The sequence below is a fragment of the Lolium perenne genome, chromosome 6, assembly GCF_019359855.2.
Source record: "Lolium perenne isolate Kyuss_39 chromosome 6, Kyuss_2.0, whole genome shotgun sequence".
Classification (NCBI taxonomy): Eukaryota; Viridiplantae; Streptophyta; class Magnoliopsida; order Poales; family Poaceae; genus Lolium; species Lolium perenne.
Window position 1 is genome coordinate 144,847,730 of NC_067249.2, and position 6,743 is coordinate 144,854,472.

The 6,743-nt window shown below is 44.8% G+C and overlaps 1 pseudogene; it reads right to left on the bottom strand.

Moving 5' to 3' along the window:
• Positions 1-3,437: 3,437 nt before the first annotated feature.
• LOC127309530 (putative F-box/kelch-repeat protein At1g15680) lies at positions 3,438-5,435 on the bottom strand (annotated as a pseudogene).
• Between the last annotated feature and the right edge of the window lie 1,308 nt (positions 5,436-6,743).

Consider the following 6,743-nt stretch of genomic DNA (forward strand, 5'->3'; position numbering starts at 1 on the left):
CAAGGAGTCCCTAGTAAGCCTCTTGTATAACTAGCTTGTTGATTAATAGATGATCATAGTTTCATGATCATGAACATTGGATGTTATTAATAACAAGGTTATGTCATTATTTGAATGATGCAATGGACACACCCAATTAAGCATAGCATAAGATCACGTCATTAAGTTATTTACTATAAGCTTTCGATACATAGTTACCAAGTCCTTTCGACCATGAGATCATGTAAATCACTTATACCGGAAGGGTACTTTGATTACATCAAACGCCACTGCGTAAATGGGTGGTTATAAATATGGGATTAAGTATCCGGAAAGTATGAGTTGAGGCATATGGATCAACAGTGGGATGACGGATAGATATACTCTGGGCCCTCTCGGTGGAATGTCGTCTAATTAGCTTGCAAGCATATGAATGGTTCATAAAGAGACCACATACCACGGTACGAGTAAAGAGTACTTGTCAGGAGACGAGGTTGAACAAGGTATAGAGATACCGATGATCAAACCTCGGACAAGTAAAATATCGCGTGACAAAGGTAATCGGTATCGTATGTAAATGGTTCAGTCGATCACTAAAGTCATCGTTGAATATGTGGGAGCCATTATGGATCTCCAGATCCCGCTATTGGTTATTGGTCAGAGAGAGGTCTTAATCATGTCTGCATAGTTCGCGAACCGTAGGGTGACACACTTAAGGTTTGATGTCATTTAAGTAGATATGGAATATGGAATGGAGTTCGAAGTTTTGTTCGGAGTCTCGGATGGGATCCAGCACATCACGAGGAGGTCCGGAACGGTTCGGAGAATAAGATTCATATATAGGAAGTCATATTCCAAGTTTGGAAATGATCCGCTGCATTTATGGCAGGTTCTAGAAGGTTCTAGAAAAGTCCGGAAGAAATCACCATGGAAAGTGGAGTCCCGGAGGGACTCTACCTTGCATGGCCGGCCAAACCCTAAGGGGAGGAGTCCCAGGTGGGCTCCACCATAGGTGGCCAGCCAACCCACCTCAAGGAAAGGTGGGAGTCCCACCTTGAGTAGGACTCCCCCCTTGAGTAGGTTTCCCACTTTTGGGAGGTTTTGTTGTTGGGGTCTTATTCGAAGACTTGGATATGCCTGTGGCTCGCATGGGCTTCAGTATTTATAGATGTGTTGCCCACAACCCTATCTATATGAGATCATTTCACACATGAATATGCTTATTATTATCCTTATTCCATATGTGTGCGCGCAACTGCATGCGAATGTTCAACCCTGACCTATTTTCATCATTGCAACGACCAACAATTTGAAGTAAACTACAAATGTCTGGCAAACATAAAATAAAACGAGTAAAAAAGTCTTGTAGAAGTTCCTTAGATTTCCATTCAGCAGTTGTTTCCCACGGTTCGATAAACCTAGATCTACTAGGAAAAAAAACTACTCCCTCCGTTCCTAAATATAGAGTGTATAATTTTTGGCACGAAAATTAAAAAAACGCACATTGAGAGCAAGTTACACGAGTTTTGGGAAAGATTACCCCTGAATTATTGCTTTGAGAAAATAGAGAAGTTTGCATGAGCTAAGAAAATGCAATTGAATCCGTAAAAAATGTTCAACTGAGTGGTTCTATGTAATACACCTTATATTTTGGAGCTTTTTTCGGAAAAACTGTACACCTTATATCAAGGAACGGAGGTAGTACTATACTTGCTTAAAAAATGAACAGGCTTTTTAAAGCATTCATGCTTATTTATACTAGTCGGATGCTTAAGAAAAATCCTTGGTTTCTTTTGTTAAGAACTCATCTAAACACCTTCCATCATACATGGCCTAACTGATGGGAGACACTCACCGTAGACACATGATACAAATCTCGACCGTTCGTGGCTACCTAACCCAAACGATGTTAACCTGGTCTCGGAACTCGGAAGTGTCCATTCGTGCGCCAGCGCTCCAACACCCGCGGGGAGTAGCCCAACTCAAATTCAGGAAAAGCAAAGGCATGGCCCTGACCCTAGCTCAAAGCAGGCGTCACCTGCCCAACCACCACACTCCAGGGGAATCGCCGCCACGAGGCCATGCGACACGCGACAAGACCTCCATACTAACCATGCCATGGACGAGAACTTTCGCTGCTCCCTCCACCGTGCGGGATTTGCCTGGCTGCGGCCATGGATGGTGGCGAGGGAGTTCCTCAGAGGAGGAGGACTACCCATGGCACCTAGGATTCACCTCCTGTGTTATCCAGGCGAGGGAGTTCCTCAGAGGAGAAGGACTACCCGTGGCAGATAGGGTTCACCTCATGTGTCGTCTAAGGTGGACGACGTAGGGCCTCACAAAGCGTTTTGTCCACACTTTCAAGTTCAGGAAAACTAATTTTCATTTTCTTCATATTCTTGAAAAATAACCCCTCCGTTCCATATTAGTTGCATCTAATTTGAATATATCTAAACACATTTTGTAAATACATACATTCGAATTCGCGAAAAATAATATGGAACGGGGAGAGTATTCAAAACCTTCTATTGTGAGTTTGTAAGTTTGCATGCAGAATTATTAAAGGCATACACCTGCAGTAACCTTGAATGAATGGTGACACTCTTCCACTACATTATTGTGGATATACTTCATAGGTATACCATCGATATGGTCCAATTCCGGCAAGCCTGGGTGACCCACATATGGTTGTGATGGCGTATGGCCCACCATGCGGCCCAGTTGCTGTTGATTAAGATGAAAGATGTCCAGCCCAGGAACAAGGAGCCGGATCCCAACCGACCTACTAAGGTAGGCGAATCCAAAAAGACCTACTGAGGTAGCCGGATCCATGGAGGCCCATGGAGGTAGCCGGATCCTTGGAGGTCTATGCCAGGAGTCAGATTCGTGAAGCCCCATGAAGGAAGCCAGATCCATGACGACAAGTTAGGAATAGGTAGATCCTTGACGTACATGGCAATGTAATATTCTGTAGTTAGGCAACTTGTATTCCGGGTAAGACTCTCCCTGGAAACCCTAGATCCAGGCGCCTTTATAAACCGGATCCCGAGAGCCCTAAAGGTAGATCTCGAACTAGAAACGAGACAACCACAACTCATTGTAACAACGCGAAAGCTCCCAGATAATTTCAGACAAGAAGCAGTAGGCCCTGTCCTCGAGCAGGTGTTTTGAAGCTGGGTAAATCGCGTACCACCGTCCCGAGGACTTTCCGCCCAATAGCCCCTACTTCTTCTCCCCTCCGTGAGGATCTCTCCTCCAAGGTATCGTCGAATAGACAACGACAACCGTACATATACTCGACTCATGAAAAAGTAGCTGATAATAACATTACAATGATGCAAGAGTTAAAGAAAACAAAATCGGAAATCTTCACTCTTATGACTTGCCAATACAGATGTACAAGTAACAAAAAAATGGTCTAGAACTTTGTTTTCTATTAAGCCAGCCAGTTACAGGTGCTTCAAACCTGAGTACGCCTGATTCCTGCTCATTTTGAAGTTAATATTCCAAGAAAATATTGGTACATGTTCATCTTCCACTTGAAATACCTAATTGTTCACATATACACTCATATTCAAGTTACAATTTCAAATTTCATTCAGGAAACTCATCGAGCAGCCTAGATTGAGTGATCGCCGTGATGAGCTCCTTGCTTAGTACCTTGCTAATGTCGATCTTGCCGGAACGGCCTTTGGACGTCATGTCGCTGAAGGTGGGTTCCTACTGAGCTGTGATGCAGAGTGTGCGGTGAGTCTTAAGTCTTAACGCGTCCAGGGAGCTTGCGCAGCTGGTACTTGTGCGCGGCCACGCTAGGTGCAGTGCGGGTCAGGTTGAACCTGAGATTCCAAACTGTTTCCAGATAGCTGCTCATCAGCTTCAAGTTGAGATTCCGAACTTTTTCTTGGAAACTCGTGCATCCAACAAGGCGTGTATGGAAAACATGTATCTATTCCTGCGCATTGCATGGCGATCTCTTGGTAGTCTTTTGGAAGAATACGGCCCAAGTACTGAAATTTTGAGCTATTCCAATCATAGGCAACTGCTCCGTCCAGTGCTAAAGTTAAGAAAACAACCTCTCTGTAAGGATGAAATCCAAGATATCCAATGTACCCTGACCATCTCCCTTCGGCGGCATGTTCGATGTCGAGAATGTTATCGTCGTCAGAGTTCCATTCAAATTTCTCTTCCGTTGGCGCTACCCAGTTCTCACATCTATGAGGCCCGTACCCAAAGTCAGAGCCCCCCTGCGGTAGTTAACATCTTGTAAGATCCACTGCTTGTCCATCTGCTGAGCATAGACGTCGTCCCCATCTAGATGGATCTTTTTGTCAAAGCTCGCAAGACTGGTATCATGTTTGAGCACCCACTTGATTTGACCGCACGAGGATTCATCGAGATGCCAAAGCTGGAGTCCATGACGAGTATGAAATATTGCGCAGTACACCCCTTTGACTGATCTCCCTAAATGAGCACTAGGATATAAGCCGAACTGATGAGGCTTTTTAATTACTTGGTACTTGTAACTTGACAAGCACATTCTGCAAAACGTAAATTGTTGCACAAAACAAATTAGTAACGGCCATAAATTAATGAGTCATCCTACAAAATAATGCAATGAAGATCAAGAAGTGCGCACCTCATAACGAAGTCGCACTGGCAATGTATGTAGAGTGCACCTCGCCAGTAGACGGCATGATTATTCTTGTACCATGAACGACTCGAAGCCATGTCGGCGACGACCCCCGCAGCTTCCCCTTGCCGGAGAAACGTCTTCTTGTCCCACCGCTCGGTCATCGACGAGAACACATGCATCACGTGTGACGCTGGAGGCCACTCCGCTTCAGGCAACATGTTGTCACCCAATTCGCCGTACGGCACGCATGGTATCAGATAAACCTCGTAGTGTGGTGACATGATTTGGTCAAACGCGAGGAAGGCGGTCTGATCGAGTCCCTGCATGTGCGGCGGAGGGCGTTGGGGCAAACGCGCCCACCCCTGCGTGGCCGGGTTGACGACGTACCAAGACTCGTCTTCCCAATCGGTGCAGAGCAAGAGCCCGTTGCAGTGATCCCTGACCTCGACGCCCTCGCAGGGCAGGAAGTCAAGCCCTCCGCAGATGGCCGGTCCCGCTGAGGGACGGGAGAAGAACTCAGACATGCTATAAATAACGTAGTTGATGAAGATGCCGCGCACCGAGGGCGAAAGCAGGCGGCTGCGCAGGCGGCCGTAGATGATGTCGCGCCATGCCTTGCAGACCCACCGGCACGCGGCCAGGCTGTGCAGCGGAAGACGCTGGAGGACCTCCAGGAGGACATCATCAGGTAGCACGGCCAGTTCCGCCGCCATATCGTCCATTTCGTTCGCCGCTCCTTTTCTCGATCGGCCGGTGCTCTTCAGGCTGCAAGTTGTTGCGAACTAGAAGTATGGAACGAGGAGCTACAGAAACAAGGAAGCAGTTATATAAGAGCAAATACAATAGAGTCCAGTCAGCTGACTATAAGGTATTAAATAATATATTTTAGATAAGTTGGAAGAGAGAGAAGAGGAGAGAGAAGGGAGGTGTGCTACTATGCAATAGCCAGCTCTTGCACGTGCTCCTAGGCACTTTGTGAGAGTGAAATGTGGATCATATGTTAGTAAAGTACTTCATTAGTATAGCCAACTATTGTACATGTTAGCTATATGATAACTACAAGTGACATGACATCTTGTTATAGCCAGCAGTTGACTGTACTATTGGAATTGCTCTAATATTGCCCACGCGCGGTAGGTTGTGTTTACGGATTGGTTGCCAACTCGAGGAGTACTCGTATTGTAGACATAGTCGGATAAGTGGAGGTTTTAATGGAGACAGGCATAATTTAGCTAGGATCCGTCCAGTTCTAGGCATCGAAGATACCATGCTCCCATGCGTGTAAGCATTTCAAATCCCATAACCGGATCTATAATGCTCGTGCGGCTCACCAGCGCCGATCAGAGGTTTTTCTCTACGATTTTTTCTCTTAGGTATTTTGAAGTATCATCACCAGAGATATGAATGTCGTAAGTTTAATGGAACTAATCTAGATATCTACTCTTCCTTTTCATATTACTGTCGCTGATTTAGTATGGCTTAGTACTAAATCAATCACAACTAATATGAAACAGAGGGAGTATTTATTAGGAGCTGAGTTAAGATGTTCCAACTTACCTCCTAATAGGTAATTGCAAGGCAAAACTAGACGACTGATATTTGTTTTTTTGTGAGCCAAATAGTAGTCATGACAAATCTTAATTAGATCTAAAGGGTAATTGATAATCTAAATTAACTCTAGCTGATTGCCCTAAAAAGTTTACGATGAAAGATCATGCCTATCCATCTCAGGCTACCCTATATGAAGGCTACCTATGATATCTACCGACAGACGATCACTGCAACGTGCTCTTGCTGTGCACCGATTGTGCCAAAAATGCCAATTTAGGAGTCATGGGTGACCTATTCAATCCTAGGACCCAATAGATCACCATGTTCGGTCAAAACCTTGATCAAAACTATTGGAGGATCAAAATAATTAGTTGGGAGTGTATCAAATTTCCCATATGTTAATTAACTGTTAGAGGTACATACAAGTTTTGAGAAACATTCTGTCTATAAGAAGCCATAGATATAAAATATTACATATCATGCATCAATGATCCTATTACTACGCCGTCAACTATATCAAATGAACAATGCCACAGATACAATTTCCAATTGGGTTGCACCCAAAATCAAGAGTACCCCG